The sequence below is a fragment of the Oncorhynchus nerka genome, unplaced genomic scaffold (genome assembly GCF_034236695.1).
Source record: "Oncorhynchus nerka isolate Pitt River unplaced genomic scaffold, Oner_Uvic_2.0 unplaced_scaffold_1125, whole genome shotgun sequence".
Taxonomy (NCBI): domain Eukaryota; kingdom Metazoa; phylum Chordata; class Actinopteri; order Salmoniformes; family Salmonidae; genus Oncorhynchus; species Oncorhynchus nerka.
The window spans coordinates 74,923-95,670 of record NW_027040198.1 but is presented as its reverse complement, the minus strand read 5'-3'; the positions used below and the strand labels follow the sequence as shown (position 1 = coordinate 95,670).

General features: G+C 45.2%; 1 protein-coding gene across 2 annotated transcripts in view; it reads right to left on the bottom strand.

Moving 5' to 3' along the window:
- LOC135570071 (epsin-2-like) overlaps positions 1-4,527 on the bottom strand; it is a 57,307-nt gene extending 52,780 nt beyond the window's left edge. Inside the window, exon 1 of one of the 2 annotated variants that reach the window (XM_065016136.1) lies at positions 4,193-4,527. The gene's annotated coding sequence lies outside the window, so the exon portion shown is untranslated. The remainder of the gene's footprint in view (positions 1-4,192) is intronic. The other variant, XM_065016135.1, reaches the window with a different exon arrangement.
- Positions 4,528-20,748: the final 16,221 nt, after the last annotated feature.

The window sequence follows — 20,748 nt, the reverse complement described above, 5'->3', positions numbered from 1 at the left end:
GCTGTACAGAAACCCAGCCTAAAACCACAAACAGCAAGTAATGCAGGTGTAGAAGCAGAGATCCATCCATACTAACATCATGTAATGTCCAAGCACCCTTCTCTCTCTCACACTCACCCCTCCCTTCCCTTCCTATGCCCCGAGACGTCTCCCTTTGTCCTCCCCAGCCCAAGACAAAGCCGGAGATACCGCCCCGAGAGTCGGCTACAGGTGCATCGGTCACCCCCCTCCCTCCCCAACCTGCCTTTACTCAAACTGACCACACACACACACACACACAGAGAGACAATAGACAAAGCCTGCCTGCTAACCCCACCACGGGTCTAGCGGTTCCCCTAAGCCTGGGCAGAGGGGCAGCATCCCAAGCCTGGGCAGAGGGGCAGCATCCCGGCTACACCCAGGGGGCAGCATCCCAAGCCTGGGCAGAGGGGCAGCATCCCAAGCCTGGGCAGAGGGGCAGCATCCCAGCTACACCCAGGGGGCAGCATCCTGGACCCAGGGGGCAGCATCCCAAGCCTGGGCAGAGGGGCAGCATCCCAAGCCTGGGCAGAGGGGCAGCATCCCGGCTACACCCAGGGGGCAGCATCCCAAGCCTGGGTAGAGGGGCAGCATCCCAAGCCTGGGCAGAGGGGCAGCATCCCAAGCCTGGGCAGAGGGGCAGCATCCCAAGCCTGGGCAGAGGGGCAGCATCCCAAGCCTGGGCAGAGGGGCAGCATCCCAAGCTTGGGCAGAGGGGCAGCATCCCAAGCCTGGGCAGAGGGGCAGCATCCCAAGCTTGGGCAGAGGGGCAGCATCCCAAGCCTGGGCAGAGGGGCAGCATCCCGGCTACACCCAGAGGGGCAGCATCCCAACTACACCCAGGGGGCAGCTACACCCAGGGGGGCAGCATCCTGGCTACACCCAGGAGGCATTACAGCTCAGTGTCCTGCACCATGTTTCCGTGCTGAGAGATAAATGTTACAGCGATTGATACATGGTGACAGAGGTAAAACAGCGCCCCCACCTGGACAAACATTATGGCCACTACAATAAAGTGAACACACACCAAACGCTCTTATAGTGAATTATGTTCCGCTTCAATGTTAGCTAGTTACCAAAACTGTACAGATAGTTTAATGGAAATGTCAATGGTATTTCCTGCTACAGTGATTCATCAACCACATCAAATCAGCTGATATTATAAGCTAGTTATGACAAACAACGATTCCCCAGGTTGTCTAGTTAGCATCGTTTTGCCATGAAAACAAGAAGAGCCGGTAGCTAACAAGCTAACAAGCTAACTAGCTGCAAACTCTCCTTCCAGACTCATATCAAACATCTCCAATCGAAAATCAAATCAAGAGTCGGCTTTCTATTCCGCAACAAAGCCTCCTTCACTCACGCCGCCAAGCTTACCCCAGTAAAACTGACTATCCTACCGATCCTCGACTTCGGCGATGTCATCTACAAAATGGCTTCCAACACTCTACTCAGCAAACTGGATGCAGTCTATCACAGTGCCATCCGTTTTGTCACTAAAGCACCTTATACCACCCACCACTGCGACTTGTATGCTCTACTCGGCTGGCCCTCACTACATATTCGTCGCCAGACCCACTGGCTCCAGGTCATCTACAAGTCCATGCTAGGTAAAGCTCCGCCTTATCTCAGCTCACTGGTCACGATGGCAACACCCATCCGTAGCACGCGCTCCAGCAGGTGTATCTCATTGAGCATCCCCAAAGCCTACACCTCATTCGGCCGCCTTTCGTTCCAGTACTCTGCTGCCTGTGACTGGAACGAATTGCAAAAATCTCTGAAGTTGGAGACTTTTATCTCCCTCACCAACTTCAAACATCAGCTATCTGAGCAGCTAACCGATCGCTGCAGCTGTACATAGTCTATTGGTAAATAGCCCACCCATTTTCACCTACCTCATCCCCATACTGTTTTTATTTATTTACTTTTCTGCTCTTTTGCACACCAATATCTCTACCTGTACATGATCATTTATCACTCCAGTGTTAATCTGCAAAATTGTAATTATTCGCCTACCTCCTCATGCCTTTTGCACACATTGTATATAGACTCCCCCCTTTTTTCTACTGTGTTATTGACTTGTTAATTGTTTACTCCATGTGTAACTCTGTGTTGTCTGTTCACACTGCTATGCTTTATCTTGGCCAGGTCGCAGTTGCAAATGAGAACTTGTTCTCAACTAGCCTACCTGGTTAAATAAAGGTGAAATAAAATAAAAATAAATAAATAGCTAACAAGCTAACAAGCTAACTAGCTAACAACCCAGCCCCCAAAAGGTTACCTAAAATGGTAAAGACAACATTCTCTCACACACACTAGTAGCTTTGTATACGAACTAAAGCTAAAGTGTGTCCTAAAACACTAAACGTTTGAGTTGAGCAGTTTTTAGTTTTTAAACCAGTTATGTTGGATCGATGGACTAACAAAATTGTCATCAACGCCTTTCTGAAATACATATCTAGCTAGCCGGCTAGTTTGCTAAAAAATAAATTCAAAATATTTTGGAAACAAACTACATAGCTAAACATTAGCAAAAAATGTACATTTTCTGTCACATTTAAAAATTGTTGAAAATCTGTGTGAATTCACTACAACATCTAACTAACTTAATTTAAAACATGTTTTTAAGTTATGGTTATGTACAAACTTAGCTAACAAATTAGCATGTTAGTTACAAGAACTTATTGAATGAAAAATTCCCCCCCAAAAAGTTGTTGGAACAACAACAAAAAATATCCTGACCAATACAACCACCCCTCTTCTCTACTCCATACTCCTTCAGTTTAAAGTTTTAAAAAAATAAACATTTAAAAAGAAAGTTCCAACAATTTTGTTGTTTGAACATGTTTTAGGATTTAAATTGTTGCATTTTATCTGGGTTTCTAATTAGGGAGTCACCCCAACACAGTAGCTAGGCCACTAGCTAACTACAACACCTTCTCGATACTGTTAGCTTAGCTACAACGATACTAAAAAAAGATAGCAAACGCTAAACCTTGTTAGCTAACTCACTGGCTAAACAGTGTTAGCTAACTCACTGGCTAACCCTTGTTAGCTAACTCACTGGCTAAACAGTGTTAGCTAACCCTTGTTAGCTAACTCACTGGCTAACCCTTGTTAGCTAACGCATTAGCTAACGCACTGGCTAACACTTGTTAGCTAACGCATTAGCTAACGCACTGGCTAACACTTGTTAGCTAACGCACTGGCTAACACTTGTTAGCTAACGCACTGGCTAACACTTGTTAGCTAACGCACTGGCTAACACTTGTTAGCTAACGCACTGGCTAACAAACTGGCTAACCTTGTTAACTCACTGGCTAACTCTTGATAGCTAACTAACTGGCTAACAAACTGGCTAACCTTGTTAACTGGCTAACAAACTGGCTAACCTTGTTAACTCACTGGCTAACCCTTGTTAGCTAACTCACTGGCTAACCCTTGTAAACTAACTAACTGGCTAACACACTGGCTAACCTTGTTAACTCACTGGCTAACCCTTGTTAGCTAACTCACTGGCTAACCCTTGTTAGCTAACTCACTGGCTAACCCTTGTTAGCTAACTCACTGGCTAGCCCTTGTTAGCTAACTAACTGGCTAGCCCTTGTTAGCTAACTAACTGGCTAGCCCTTGTTAGCTAACTAACTGGCTAGCCCTTGTTAGCTAACTGGCTAACCTTGTTAACTAACTGGCTAACTCTTGATAGCTAACTAACTGGCTAACAAACTGGCTAACCTTGTTAACTCACTGGCTAACCCTTGTTAGCTAACTCACTGGCTAACCCTTGTTAGCTAACTAACTGGCTAGCCCTTGTTAGCTAACTAACTGGCTAGCCCTTGTTAACTAACTAACTGGCTAAACCTTGTTAGCTAACTAACTGGCTAACAAACTGGCTAAACCTTGTTAACTAACTGGCTAAACCTTGTTAGCTAACTAACTGGCTAACAAACTGGCTAAACCTTGTTAACTAACTGGCTAACCCTTGTTAGCTAACTAACTGGCTAACCCTTGTTAGCTAACTAACTGGCTAACCCTTGTTAGCTAACTAACTGGCTACCTAACTGGCTAACGTTAGCTAGCTAGGTTTAAGTGCTAGGTGGAGACATTCACCCAAAAGCATCCCAATGAGATTTGAAACAACCTGGAAAGCAAAAAAAAACAATGAATAACTTACCATTTCCTTTTCCCGAGTTATTCTACAGAGTAAATTAATATCCTGGAATTTTACAACCCATACGATCAAAGAAGTCACCATCCAAAACAAAAATACCAGGAAAGTTGACTTATTTGTTGTGGTTGTTGGATAAATGTTCTTTCAAACCCTTCCCGTAATGTGTAGTTTAGTTCGCTATAAGCAGGCTTTTACACGTCTCTGACTCTTGCTCTATCAACATGGCGGGCGGTAAAGCTCCTCTCTCGTCCCGGGAGGGGGGACATGTAGGCGGGGGAAGGGTGTGACCAAAGCTGCTTGACTCGCTGATGCAGAAATACATCCTTTCCTTCCCCCCCACCACCTCCTCCCTTCTGAGGAAAGCCATTCATAACGAGACCGTTTTGAGCAACAGTGTGCAAGGCTAGAGGACATGGGGAAGAATATAAAATATTAAAATCCTAGCTCCTAGTCTCCTTCTCAAAACCCATTGGAGAAGAAGGTTAAGAAGGGACGAGACCTCTGGTTTTCTCATCCAATAGATTTGGAGATGGAGACAAAAACGAGATGGATTTGAGATTTAATTTGAGATTTCACATGTTGGTTTCAAGACAACTCAATATGGTGTAATTGCATTACCGCAATTCGGGGTGTTTCTTGATATGGGCGTTCCGTGTAATCCGTGTAAAAGCGCATTGGTGGCTGTCATTCGACAGTCCGTTGATACCTGCCTTTGGTTCAGTTCCTGCACTGTCCCACGCTTTTTGGATTTCCTAAGTTGAAAAAGCACTAGTTTTAAATGAATGCTTTTACATATGACGCGAATTGCACTTTTTATTTTTCTTTGCATGACTCGGCGCATGATGCAAAAACTATTTATCAGAATGAGGATGTATCATTATGTAGCTCAATGAAACAGTCCTAATAAACTAATGTCTAACACCTCAAAATCTTATTGCATATAGACTACAACAAAACATACTATATTAGACTGTAAAAAAATAAAAAAGTTAACAGTACTGAGTTAACAGTAATACAGTTTTTTTTTGAACGACCAAAGTTCAAAGTTGAAAACGTAACAGTTTAACGCTGAAAAAAACTAAGATAAAATTAGACTGTTTATGTTTGAATTTCTGGCAAAGTGAGAAGGCTATAACTCTGGTGCCTTCAGTTATCATCAGCTAGAAATCTCACAATCTTGAAACATGATCTCTATTCTCCTGTATACAAATATACGGTGCATTCGGAAAGTATTCAGACTCCCTTGACCTTTTTTTTACACATTTCAGTTACGTTACAGCCTTATTGTAAAATGGATGAAATCTTTTTTTCCCCCCTCATCAATCTACACACAATAACCCATAATGACGTCACAATAACCCATAATGACGTCACAATACCCCATAATGACATCACAATACCCCCATAATGACATCACAATACCCCATAATGACGCCACAATAACCCATAACCCTACAACGACAAAGGAAAAACAGGTTTTTAAAATGTTTGCTAACTTGTAAAAAATAAAAAATAAAAAACAGAAATATCACATTTACGTAAGTAAATGGCAGCGATTACAGCACCGAGTCTTCTTGGGTATGATGCTACAAGCTTGGCACACCTGTATTTGGGGAGTTTCTCACATTCCTCTCTGCAGATTCTCCAATGCTCTGTCAGGTTGGATGGGAAGAGTCGCTGCACAGCTATTCTCTCCAGAGATGTTCTGGCTGGGCCACTCAATGACATTCTGAGACTTGTCCCTAAGCCACTCCTGCATTGTATTGGCTGTGTGCTTAGGGTCATTGTCCTGTTAGAAGGTGAACCTTCACCCAGTCTGAGGTCTTGAGTGCTCTGGAGCAAGTTTTCATCAAGGATCTCTCTGTACTTTGCTCCGAATATCGTTCCCTCGATCCTGACTAGTCTCCCAGTCCCTGCTGCTAAAAAACATCCCCACAGCATGATGCTGCCACCACTATGCTTCACCGTAGGGATGGTGGCAGGTTTCCTCCAGACGTTAATCAGACCAGAGAATCTTGTTTCTCATGGTCTGAGAGTCCTTTAGTTGCCTTTTTGCAAACTCCAAGTGGGCAGTCATGTGCCATTCAGTGAGGAGTGGCTTCTGTCTACCATAGAGGTCTGATTGGTGGAGTGCTGTAGTGATGGTTGTCCTTCTGGAAGGTGCCCATCTCCACAGAAGAACAATGGAGCTCTGTCCAAGTGACCATCGGGTTCTTGGTCACCTCCCTGACCAAGGTCCTTCTTCACCGATTGCTTAGTTTGGCTGGCGCTAGGGGAGTCTTGGTTGGTCCAAACTTCTTCCATTTAAGAATGATGGAGGCCACTGTGTTCCTGGGGACCTTCAATGCTGCAGAAATGTTTTGGTACCCTTCCCCAGACCTGTGCATTGACACAATCCTGTCTCTGAGCTCTACGGACAATTCCTTCGACCTCATGGCTTGGATTTTTGGTTTTATACATACATACAGTGGGGCAAAAAAGTATTTAGTCAGCCACCAATTGTGCAAGTTCTCCCACTTAAAAAGATGAGAGAGGCCTGTAATTTTCATCATAGGTACACTTCAACTATGACAGACAAAATGAGAAAAAAAATCCAGAAAATCATATTGTAGGATTTTTAATGAATTTATTGCAAATTGTGGTGGAAAATAAGTATTACAGTTTATGACTTGTGAAATGTTTTACCAGTCAATACCAGTCAAAAGTTTTGACACACCAACTCATTCAAGGGTTTTTCTTTATTTGTACTATTTTCTACATTGTAGAATAATAGTGAAGACATCAACACTATGAAATAACACATGGAATCATGAGTAACCAAAAATGTTTTTAAACAAAATCAAAATATATTTTATGTTGGATGCTTTTCCTTCACTCTGCGGTCCAACTCATCCCAAACCATCTCAATTGGGTTGAGGTCGGGTGATTGTGGAGGCCAGGTCATCTGATGCAGCACTCCATCACTCTCCTTCTTGGTCAAATAGCCCTTACACAGCCTGGAGGTGTGTTGGGTCATTGTCCTGTTCAAAAACAAATGATAGTCCCAACAAACCAGATGGGATGGCGTACCACTGCAGAATACTGTGGTAGCCATGCTGGTTAAGTGTGCCTTGAATTCCAAATAAATCACTGACAGTGTCACCAGCAAAGCACCCCCACACTATAACACCTCCTCCTCCATGCTTCATGGTGGGAAATACACATGCAGAGATCATCTGTTCACCTACTCTACGTCTCACAAAGACATGGCACTTGGAACCAAAAAATCTCAAATTGGGACTCATCAGACCAAAAAAGACAGATTTCCATTGCTCGGTCTTGGCCCAAGCAAGTCTCTTCTTCTTAATGGTGTCCTTTAGTAGTGGTTTACTTGCAGCAATTTGACCATGAAGGCCTGATTCACACAGTCGTGAATGTCTCAGCTCTGTTACTTGAACTCTGTGAAGTATTTATTTGGGCTGCAAAATGTAAAATTATTATTATTATTAAATCAAAATGTAACTCTAATTAAATTATTCTCTGCACCTGAAGCTGTTCTTGCCATAATATGGACTTGGTCTTTTACCAAATAGGGCTATCTTCTGTATACCACCCCTACCTTGCCACAACACAACTGATTGGCTCAAAAATGCATTAAGAAGGAAAGAAATTCCACAAATTAAGTTTTAAGAAGTCACACCTGTCAATTGAAATGCATTCCAGGTGACTACCTCACGAAGCTGGTTGAGAGAATGCCAAAAGTGTGCAAAGTTGTTTATCTGTGCAAAGGGTGGTAATTTGAAGAATCTCAAATATAAAACATATTTATATTATATATTTATATTTATATATATATATATATATAAATATTTATATAATTATCAAATATATTTTGATGTGTTTAACACTTTTTTTGGTTACTACATGATTCCATATTCACGGTGGTTTGTATGGAGGAGACCAAGGTACAGTGTGGCATTCGTACAATCTCTTTTATTAGACGAATGAACACTGAACAAACTAACAAAAAACTAACCGTGCCTCTATATAAACGAGTGCTGACAGGCAACTACACACAGACAAGAACCCACAAAACCAAAAAAAGGGAAAAATGGCTGCCTAAATAGGATTCCCCAATCAGAGACAACGATAAACAGCGGCCTCTGATTGGGCACCAAGTCAGGCCACCATAGACCTACATTTACCTAGACTTACAAACCTAGATATACAAAACCCTAGACAAGACAAACACAAGCATACCCACCCACAACACACCCTGACCTAACCAAAATCAGGCCACCATAGACCTACATTTACCTAGACAAATAGAAAACCTAGATATGCAAAACCCTAGACAAGACAAACACAAGCATACCCACCCACAACACACCCTGACCTAACCAAAATCAGGCCACCATAGACCTACATTTACCTAGACAAATAGAAAATCTAGATATGCAAAACCCTAGACAAGCCAAAACAAGCATACCCACCCCCACAACACACCCTGACCTAACCAAATAGAGAAATAAAACGTCTCTGGGCGTGACTTCCATATGTGTTATTTTCATAGATTTTATGTCTTTAAAATAAATAAAATAAATAATAACCCTTGAATGATTAGGTGTGTCGCAACATTTGACTGGTATTGTGTATTTAATATAACACTAGTTATGACAAGTTAAAAGCCTTTACATTCTAAGCCGGGAGGGTATTTAGTATGTCATTAGGATCCCCATTAGCTGTTGCGAAAGCAGCAACTACTCTTCCTGGCAAAACATGAAACATAATACAGAACACAGAACACAGAACATAGAACACAGAACATAATACAGAACACAGAACACAGAACACAATACAAAGCACAGAACACAGAACACAGAACATAATGCAGAACATTAGTAGACAAGAACAGCTCAAGGACAGAACGACATCACAAACTATCAGAACACAGAACACAGAACATAATACAGAACATTAGTAGACAAGAACAGCTCAAGGATAGAACTACATCACAAACTATCAGAACACAGAACACAGAACACAGAACATAATACAGAACACAGAACACAGAACACAATACAAAGCACAGAACACAGAACACAGAACATAATGCAGAACATTAGTAGACAAGAACAGCTCAAGGATAGAACTACATCACAAACTATCTGGGTCAAACAGGGGAGAGGCGTTGTGCCGTGAAGGTGTTGCTTTATCTGTTTTTCTGAAACCAGGTTTGCTGTTTATTTGATCAATATGAGATGGAAGGAAGTTCCATGCAATAAGGGCTCTATAAAATACGGAATTGCTTTTTCTTGAATTTGTTCTGGATTTGGGGACTGTGAAAAGACCCCTGGTGGCATGTCTGGTGGGGTACGTGTGTTCTGGATTTGGGGACTGTGAAAAGACCCCTGGTGGCATGTCTGGTGGGGTACGTGTGTTCTGGATTTGGGGACTGTGAAAAGACCCCTGGTGGCATGTCTGGTGGGGTACGTGTGTTCTGGATTTGGGGACTGTGAAAAGACCCCTGGTGGCATGTCTGGTGGGGTACGTGTGTTCTGGATTTGGGGACTGTGAAAAGACCCCTGGTGGCATGTCTGGTGGGGTACGTGTGTTCTGGATTTGGGGACTGTGAAAAGACCCCTGGTGGCATGTCTGGTGGGGTACGTGTGTTCTGGATTTGGGGACTGTGAAAAGACCCCTGGTGGCATGTCTGCTGGGGTACGTGTGTTCTGGATTTGGGGACTGTGAAAAGACCCTGGTGGCATGTCTGGTGGGGTACGTGTGTTCTGGATTTGGGGACTGTGAAAAGACCCTGGTGGCATGTCTGGTGGGGTACGTGTGTTCTGGATTTGGGGACTGTGAAAAGACCCCTGGTGGCATGTCTGGTGGGGTACGTGTGTTCTGGATTTGGGGACTGTGAAAAGACCCCTGGTGGCATGTCTGCTGGGGTACGTGTGTTCTGGATTTGGGGACTGTGAAAAGACCCCTGGTGGCATGTCTGCTGGGGTACGTGTGTTCTGGATTTGGGGACTGTGAAAAGACCCCTGGTGGCATGTCTGCTGGGGTACGTGTGTTCTGGATTTGGGGACTGTGAAAAGACCCCTGGTGGCATGTCTGCTGGGGTACGTGTGTTCTGGATTTGGGGACTGTGAAAAGACCCCTGGTGGCATGTCTGCTGGGGACAGCACGTGTGTTCTGGATTTGGGGACTGTGAAAAGACCCCTGGTGGCATGTCTGCTGGGGTACGTGTGTTCTGGATTTGGGGACTGTGAAAAGACCCCTGGTGGCATGTCTGGTGGGTACGTGTGTTCTGGATTTGGGGACTGTGAAAAGACCCCTGGTGGCATGTCTGGTGGGGTACGTGTGTTCTGGATTTGGGGACTGTGAAAAGACCCCTGGTGGCATGTCTGGTGGGGTACGTGTGTTCTGGATTTGGGGACTGTGAAAAGACCCCTGGTGGCATGTCTGCTGGGGTACGTGTGTTCTGGATTTGGGGACTGTGAAAAGACCCCTGGTGGCATGTCTGCTGGGGTACGTGTGTTCTGGATTTGGGGACTGTGAAAAGACCCCTGGTGGCATGTCTGCTGGGGTACGTGTGTTCTGGATTTGGGGACTGAAAAGACCCTGGTGGCATGTCTGGTGGGGTACGTGTGTTCTGGATTTGGGGACTGTGAAAAGACCCCTGGTGGCATGTCTGGTGGGGTACGTGTGTTCTGGATTTGGGGACTGTGAAAAGACCCCTGGTGGCATGTCTGGTGGGGTACGTGTGTTCTGGATTTGGGGACTGTGAAAAGACCCCTGGTGGCATGTCTGCTGGGGTACGTGTGTTCTGGATTTGGGGACTGTGAAAAGACCCCTGGTGGCATGTCTGCTGGGGTACGTGTGTGTGTCAGAGCTGTGTGGAAGTTGACTACGCAAAACAATTTGGGATTTTTCAACACATGAACGTTTCTTATAAAAAGAAGAAGTGATGCAGTCAGTCTGAGATACGCCCTTTTCTATTGGCCAGTCTGAGATACGCCCTTTTCTATTGGCCAGTCTGAGATACGCCCTTTTCTATTGGCCAGTCTATTGGCACACAGCAGAGATTCAGACCTGAGACAGCATTGGAGTCTCTCTGTCTAGAAGGCAGAGATTCAGACCTGAGACAGCATTGGAGTCTCTCTGTCTAGAAGGCACACAGCAGAGATTCAGACCTGAGACAGCATTGGAGTCTCTCTGTCTAGAAGGCAGAGATTCAGACCTGAGACAGCATTGGAGTCTCTCTGTCTAGAAGGCAGAGATTCAGACCTGAGACAGCATTGGAGTCTCTCTGTCTAGAAGGCAGAGATTCAGACCTGAGACAGCATTGGAGTCTCTCTGTCTAGAAGACACACAGCAGCGATTCAGACCTGAGACAGCATTGGAGTCTCTCTGTCTAGAAGGCACACAGCAGAGATTCAGACCTGAGACAGCATTGGAGTCTCTCTGTCTAGAAGGCAGAGATTCAGACCTGAGACAGCATTGGAGTCTCTCTGTCTAGAAGGCAGAGATTCAGACCTGAGACAGCATTGGAGTCTCTCTGTCTAGAAGGCAGAGATTCAGACCTGAGACAGCATTGGAGTCTCTCTGTCTAGAAGGCAGAGATTCAGACCTGAGACAGCATTGGAGTCTCTCTGTCTAGAAGGCAGAGATTCAGACCTGAGACAGCATTGGAGTCTCTCTGTCTAGAAGACACACAGCAGAGATTCAGACCTGAGACAGCATTGGAGTCTCTCTGTCTAGAAGGCACACAGCAGAGATTCAGACCTGAGACAGCATTGGAGTCTCTCTGTCTAGAAGGCACACAGCAGAGATTCAGACCTGAGACAGCATTGGAGTCTCTCTGTCTAGAAGACACACAGCAGAGATTCAGACCTGAGACAGCATTGGAGTCTCTCCGTCTAGAAGGCACACAGCAGAGATTCAGACCTGAGACAGCATTGGAGTCTCTCTGTCTAGAAGGCACACAGCAGAGATTCAGACCTGAGACAGCATTGGAGTCTCTCTGTCTAGAAGGCACACAGCAGAGATTCAAACCTGAGACAGCATTGGAGTCTCTCTGTCTAGAAGGCAGAGATTCAGACCTGAGACAGCATTGGAGTCTCTCTGTCTAGAAGGCAGAGATTCAGACCTGAGACAGCATTGGAGTCTCTCCGTCTAGAAGGCAGAGATTCAGACCTGAGACAGCATTGGAGTCTCTCTGTCTAGAAGGCAGAGATTCAGACCTGAGACAGCATTGGAGTCTCTCTGTCTAGAAGGCAGAGATTCAGACCTGAGACAGCATTGGAGTCTCTCTGTCTAGAAGGCACACAGCAGAGATTCAGACCTGAGACAGCATTGGAGTCTCTCTGTCTAGAAGGCACACAGCAGAGATTCAGACCTGAGACAGCATTGGAGTCTCTCCGTCTAGAAGGCAGAGATTCAGAACTGAGACAGCATTGGAGTCTCTCCGTCTATAAGGCACACAGCAGAGATTCAGACCTGAGACAGCATTGGAGTCTCTCTGTCTAGAAGGCAGAGATTCAGACCTGAGACAGCATTGGAGTCTCTCTGTCTAGAAGGCAGAGATTCAGACCTGAGACAGCATTGGAGTCTCTCTGTCTAGAAGACACACAGCAGAGATTCAGACCTGAGACAGCATTGGAGTCTCTCTGTCTAGAAGGCACACAGCAGAGATTCAGACCTGAGACAGCATTGGAGTCTCTCTGTCTAGAAGGCAGAGATTCAGACCTGAGACAGCATTGGAGTCTCTCTGTCTAGAAGGCAGAGATTCAGACCTGAGACAGCATTGGAGTCTCTCTGTCTAGAAGGCAGAGATTCAGACCTGAGACAGCATTGGAGTCTCTCTGTCTAGAAGGCAGAGATTCAGACCTGAGACAGCATTGGAGTCTCTCTGTCTAGAAGGCAGAGATTCAGACCTGAGACAGCATTGGAGTCTCTCTGTCTAGAAGTCACACAGCAGAGATTCAGACCTGAGACAGCATTGGAGTCTCTCTGTCTAGAAGGCACACAGCAGAGATTCAGACCTGAGACAGCATTGGAGTCTCTCTGTCTAGAAGGCAGAGATTCAGACCTGAGACAGCATTGGAGTCTCTCTGTCTAGAAGGCAGAGATTCAGACCTGAGACAGCATTGGAGTCTCTCTGCCTAGAAGGCACACAGCAGAGAATCAGACCTGAGACAGCATTGGAGTCTCTCTGTCTAGAAGACACACAGCAGAGATTCAGACCTGAGACAGCATTGGAGTCTCTCCGTCTAGAAGGCAGAGATTCAGACCTGAGACAGCATTGGAGTCTCTCTGTCTAGAAGACACACAGCAGAGATTCAGACCTGAGACAGCATTGGAGTCTCTCCGTCTAGAAGGCACACAGCAGAGATTCAGACCTGAGACAGCATTGGAGTCTCTCTGCCTAGAAGTCCAGCATCCCAGAGTCGCCTCGTCACTGTTGACGTTGAGACTGGTGTTTTGCGGGTACTATTTAATGAAGCTGCCAGTTGAGGACTTGTGAGGCGTCTGTTTCTCAAACTAGACACTCTAATGTACTTATCCTCTTGTTCAGTGGTGCACCGGGGACTCCCACTCCTCTTTCTATTCTGGTTAGGGCCAGTTTGAGTCTGTTCTGTGAAGGGAGTAGTACACAGCGTTGTACAAGATCTTCAGTTTTTTGTCAATTTCTCACGTGGAATAGCCTTCATTTCTCAGAACATGAATAGACTGACGAGTTTCAGAAGAAAGGCGTTTGTTTCTGGCCATTTTGAGTCTGTAATCGAACCCACAAAATACTGATGCTCCAGATACTCAACTAGTCTAAAGAAGGCCAGTTTTATTGCTTCTTTAATCAGAACAACAGTTTTCAGCTGTGCTAATATAATTTAAAACGGGGTTTCTATTGATCAATTAGCCTTTTAAAAATGATAAACTTGGATTAGCTAACACAACGTGCCGTTCTTTATAGCATTGATCTCGGCTTCATGATACAGGTTCTAACAGTTAGTCAGCCAGTCAGATGTGCAGCCAGACTGATTAGCCACTTCCGGTTGCCCCATCTGTGTCACCCCATCTGTGTCACATCCTGACCATAGTTCCTTTTTTATGTCTCTATTTTAGTTTGGTCAGGGCGTGAGTTGGGGTGGTCAGGGCGTGAGTTGGGGTGGTCAGGGCGTGAGTTGGGGTGGTCAGGGCGTGAGTTGGGGTGGTCAGGGCGTGAGTTGGGGTGGTGGGGGGCGTGAGTTGGGGTGGTCAGGCGTGAGTTGGGGTGGTCAGGCGTGAGTTGGGGGTCAGGGGCGTGAGTTGGGGTGGTCAGGGCGTGAGTTGGGGTGGTCAGGGCGTGAGTTGGGGTGGTCAGGGCGTGAGTTGGGGTGGTCAGGGCGTGAGTTGGGGTGGTCAGGGCGTGAGTTGGGGTGGTCAGGGCGTGAGTTGGGGTGGTCAGGGCGTGAGTTGGGGTGTTCAGGGCGTGAGTTGGGGTGGTCAGGGCGTGAGTTGGGGTGGTCAGGGCGTGAGTTGGGGTGGTCAGGGCGTGAGTTGGGGTGGTCAGGGCGTGAGTTGGGGTGGTCAGGCGTGAGTTGGGGTGGGTCAGGGCGTGAGGGTGGTCAGGGGGTGGTCAGGGCGTGAGTTGGGGTGGTCAGGGCGTGAGTTGGGGTGGTCAGGGCGTGAGTTGGGGTGTTCAGGGCGTTGGGTTCAGGGTGGGTCAGGGCGTGAGTTGGGGTGGTCAGGGCGTGAGTTGGGGTGGTCAGGGCGTGAGTTGGGGTGGTCAGGGCGTGAGTTGGGGTGGTCAGGGCGTGAGTTGGGGTGGTCAGGGCGTGAGTTGGGGAGTCAGGGCGTGAGTTGGGGTGGTCAGGGCGTGAGTTGGGGTGGGTCAGGGCGTGAGTTGGGGTGGGCATTCTATGTGTTCGTTCTATGTTTTGTATTTGTAGGTGTTTGGCCTGGTATGGTTCCCAATCAGAGGCAGGTGTCAATCGTTGTCTCTGATTGAGAACCATACTTAGGCAGCCTGTTTTCCCACTATGGGTTGTGGGTAGTTGACCAACGGTCTTTGTATCCTTACCAGACAGAACTGTTTCAGTCTCGTTCATTTCTCTTTGTTGTTTTGGTCTTCCAGTGTTCAGTGTTCTTTATTAAATTTACGATGAACACTTGGAACCACGCTGCGTGTCGGTCCGATCTTTTCATATTCCTCCATCAGACGAGGACGAGAATCTGTTACAATCTCTTTCAACCAATAAAGTTTTTTTTCAATTCCTCATCAATCCCATGGCGCTTTAACAGTTCTAACAGTCAGTTTCTTAATAGGCAAATGTTTTATCAATAATTGGAAGAAGCAATTTTCATAAATTTAATCAAGTGCAGCGTCTGGATGCTCCTCATTAATCACATCAGACCAACAATCTCTTTGTTTAACATCATCCGACTAAGAGTCACCTAAATCTTTTACACTATTTTAGGCCCAGTTTTTGGAACGTTGTCTTTCCTGTATATAGCCACTATATTGTGATCACTGCATCCAAATGGGGTACGGATACAGCTGTTGGAACTTTGTCTTTCCTGTATATAGCCACTATATTGTGATCACTGCATCCAAATGGGGTACGGATACAGCTGTTGGAACTTTGTCTTTCCTGTATATAGCCACTATATTGTGATCACTGCATCCAAATGGGGTACGGATACAGCTGTTGGAACTTTGTCTTTCCTGTATATAGCCACTATATTGTGATCACTGCATCCAAATGGGGTACGGATACAGCTGTTGGAACGTTGTCTTTCCTGTATATAGCCACTATATTGTGATCACTGCATCCAAATGGGGTACGGATACAGCTGTTGGAACTTTGTCTTTCCTGTATATAGCCACTATATTGTGATCACTGCATCCAATGGGGTACGGATACAGCTTTTGTGTCGGGGGGTTCTACTAAGCTATATGGAATTGTTTTAAAAAGATCATAGCTATATAGAATTGTTTTAAGAAAGTCATAGCTATATGGAATTGTTTTAAACAGGCCATAGCTATATGATTTTTTTAAAAGAAGGCCATAGCTATATGATTTTTTAAAAGAAGGTCATAGCTATATGGAATTGTTTTAAGAAGGTCATAGCTATATGGAATTGATTTAAGAAGGTCATAGCTATATAGAATTGTTTTAAATAGGCCATAGCTATATGATTTTTTTTAAAAGAAGGCCATAGCTATATGGAATTGTTTTAAGAAGGTCATAGCTATATGGAATTGTTTTAAAAAGGTCATAGCTATATGGAATTGATTTAAAAAGGTCATAGCTATATGGAATTGTTTTAAGAAAGTCATAGCAATGGTTTTAAAAAATAAAACATCTCATTGTTATTAAACCCATGCAGATACATTGAATAACAGATTCACTACTTGGAAAAACAGCCCCCCCAAAAAAAGAAAAAAATCAAAAGGAAGTTCTGTCCTGTATCTGAAAGAAATCAGAAAGATCAGTACATGTGTTTGGCACTAAACAGTTTCTGTATGGACCTCACTTTGTGCACGAGAGCAATTGTCATGTTGAAACAGGAACAAAGGCCTGTTGCCACAAAGTTGGAAAACAAGGAAATCCTCTAGAATGTTTGCACTAAAGTAATCCTGCTAAAAAGGTGGCAAAGAAATTCACTTTTTGTCCTGAAAATCCGATACAACACATTACTGAGTACAACTCTCCATAATGTTGAAGCATAGTGGTGGCTGCATCGTGTTATGAGTATGCTTGTCATCGTTAACCAACAATGCAGTTTTAGGAAAATCCCTAAACAAGTAAGAGAATAATAAATAATTAAAGAGCAGCAGTAAATAACAGCAGAGTGGCTGATCCAACCCTTAAATTTTAAATAAATAAATAGAGGGGCTATATACAACGGGTACCGGTACAGAGACAATGTGTCAATGTTGCGGGGGGCACCGGTGTCGAGGTAATTGAGGTGATTATGCTCATGTAGGTAGAGTTATTAAAGTGAATATGCATAGATAATAACAGAGAGTAACAATAGACATCAGGAGTTACGGGTTGGGGGGGTAGAAGCTGTTTAGAAGCCTCTTGGACCTAAACTTGGCGCTCCGGTACCGCTTGCCGTGCGGTAGCAGAGAGAACAGTCTATGACTAGGGTGGCTGGAGTCTCTGACAATTTTTAGGGCCGTCCTCTAACACCGCCTGGTATAGAGGTCCTGGATGGCAGGAAGCTTGGCCCCAGTGATGTACTGGGTCGTACACACTACCCTCTGTAGTGCCTTGCGGTCGGAGGCTGAGCAGTTGCCGTACCAGGCAGTGATGCAACCAGCTGCTCTCGATGGTGCAGCTGTAGAACCTTTTTGAGGATCTGAGGACCAATGCCAAATCTTTTCAGTCTCCTGAGGGGGAATAGGTTTTGTTGTGCCCTCTTCACGACTGTCTTGGTGTGCTTGTAATACTACTACTGCTACCCCACCACTACTACTACTACTACTACTACTACTACTACTACTACTACTACTACTACTACTACTACTACTACTACTACTACTACTACTACTACTGCTACAACTAGGTTTTGTCGTGCCCTCTTTACAACTATCTTATTCAGTACATTTAGTTATTACTTTCTTTTTTTCTAAATGTGAACAACCTTGCCAGCAGACATGCCAGCTAAGATAGTTAGACAAACTAGCTACTCTGTCCTGATTGAGGATGGGAGATAGTTAGACAAGCTAGCTACTCTGTCCTGATTGAGGATGGGAGATAGTTAGACAAGCTAGCTACTCTGTCCTGATTGAGGATGGGAGATAGTTAGACAAGCTAGCTACTCTGTCCTGATTGAGGATGGGAGATTAGCTAATCTGTCCTGATTGAGGATAGAGATAGTTAGACAAGCTAGTTACTCTGTCCTGATTGAGGATGGGAGATAGTTAGACAAGCTAGCTAATCTGTCCTGATTGAGGATGGGAGATAGTTAGACAAGCTAGCTAATCTGTCCTGATTGAGGATGGGAGATAGTTAGACAAGCTAGCTACTCTGTCCTGATTGAGGATGGGAGATAGTTAGACAAGCTAGTCCTAGCTAATCTGTCCTGATTGAGGATGGGAGATAGTTAGACAAGCTAGCTACTCTGTCCTGATTGAGGATGGGAGATAGTTAGACAAGCTAGCTACTCTGTCCTGATTGAGGATGGGAGATAGTTAGACAAGCTAGCTACTCTGTCCTGATTGAGGATGGGAGATAGTTAGACAAGCTAGCTAATCTGTCCTGATTGAGGATGGGAGATAGTTAGACAAGCTAGCTACTCTGTCCTGATTGAGGATGGGAGATAGTTAGACAAGCTAGCTTTCTGTCCTGATTGAGGATGGGAGATAGTTAGACAAGCTAGCTACTCTGTCCTGATTGAGGATGGGAGATAGTTAGACAAGCTAGATAATCTGTCCTGATTGAGGATGGGAGATAGTTAGACAAGCTAGCTACTCTGTCCTGATTGAGGATGGGAGATAGTTAGACAAGCTAGCTACTCTGTCCTGATTGAGGATGGGAGATAGTTAGACAAGCTAGCTACTCTGTCCTGATTGAGGATGGGAGATAGTTAGACAAGCTAGCTACTCTGTCCTGATTGAGGATGGGAGATAGTTAGACAAGCTACTCTGTCCTGATTGAGGATGGGAGATAGTTAGACAAGCTAGCTACTCTGTCCTGATTGAGGATGGGAGATAGTCACAAGAGATGGGAGATAGTTAGACAAGCTAGCTACTCTGTCCTGATTGAGGATGGGAGATAGTTAGACAAGCTAGCTACTCTGTCCTGATTGAGGAGATGGGGAACCTATCTGGGCTAAAGCTTCATAACATTTCTAAGTAGAGAAAAGTAAAATAAAGAAAAAAAAAGTTACAATGTACTTTTTTAAAGAGAGAGAGAGAGACAGAGAGAGATAGGCAGAGAGAGAGAGAGACATAGAGAGGAGAGAGACATAGAGAGAGAGAGAGAGAGAGAGAGAGAGAGAGAGCCAGAGAGAGAGAGAGGTGAGGAGGGAGAAAGAGAGCAAGAGAGAGAGAGCCAGAGAGAGAGAGAGGTGAGGAGGGAGAGAGAGAGAGAGAGGAGAGAGAGAGAGAGAGAGAGGTGAGGAGGGAGAGAAGAGAGAGAGAGGTGAGGAGAGAGAGAGAGAGAGGTAGAGAGAGGAGAGAGAGAGACAGAGGTGAGAGGGAGAGAGAGAGACAGAGAGAGAGAGAGAGAGAGAGAGAGACAGAGAGAGAGCGAGAGAGAGAGAGCGAGAGAGACAGAGAGAGAAAGAGGTGAGGAGGGAGGGAGAGAGAGAGAGAGAGGTGAGGGGGGAGAGAGATCAGAGACACCTGCTCTAACATGGCGGGCGGCAGAGCTCTCTCGGCTCCTAGAGAGGGTTATGCAGGCAGAGCTCTCTCGGCTCCTAGAGAGGGTTATGCAGGCAGAGCTCTCTCGGTTCCTAGAGAGGGTTATGCAGGCAAAGCTCTCTCGGTTCCTAGAGAGGGTTATGCAGGCAGAGCTCTCTCGGTTCCTAGAGAGGGTTATGCAGGCAGAGCTCTCTCGGTTCCTAGAGAGGGTTATGCAGGCAGAGCTCTCTCCTAGAGAGGGTTATGCAGACAGAGCTCTCTCGGTTCCTAGAGAGGGTTAGGCGCTGACAGGCATGGAAGGGTGTAACCAAAGCTGCCTGACTCACTGAAACAGAAATCACTCCTTCCCCCTTCCCGAGGAATCCGTTCATGACGAGCCCGGTGATGCAACAGTGTGCTAGCTAGCAGACATGGGGAGAATCTCAACTCCTCGCTTCCTCTCTCCTCGCCTCCTTCTCAAAAACCCATTGGAGGGAGACATATCCAGTGAAGTAGATCAAAACGTAATTTTATTTTCAAAACATCCAGAGTGAATTGGAGGAGAAGGTCAGAGGGGAGGGACTCTGTTCAAAGATAACTCAGAACTCTGCTTTGGTGTCTAATGGGAGACAAATCCAGTGAAACGATCCTGAGTGAATTTATCTGAATTAATTCCCAACATTTGTTTTGCCACAGTTTTTCGCCGACTTGGAATTCCGAGTTGGATGACAATTCAAAACTATTTTCCCCCTAGTCTGGAACGCTCGTTTTGTTTTTCCAAGTTCCCAGTTGTTTTGAAAACACACTGAAGTCGTAGGTCGTAGGGTCACAGTTCCGGTGGTCAGGTCTGTACAACGCTGGTCAGACCAATCAGAATCCCAAGCTCAAATGACATATTATTTTTTAATTTTTAAATTAAATCACGTGGACTGGAATATGTTCCAGGTGGCTTCTAAGGGATAACATCAGTAAATACTCCGACTCAGTCGCCGGATTCATCAACAACAATAAAGATGACGTGATACCGATGTTGTCTTTCAAAAACGTACCCGATTTATAAAAATAAAATAAAAACGTGAATTGATTGTCAGCCTTCTCAGGAAACTGAAGGAGAGAGATGCTGCTTGTGAACACTGCAAGATGACAGGGGACAATGGTGTGGTTAAACAGTACTAATACGACCCACGCAGATCGATCAAGATGGGACACTAATACGACCCACGCAGATCGATCAAGA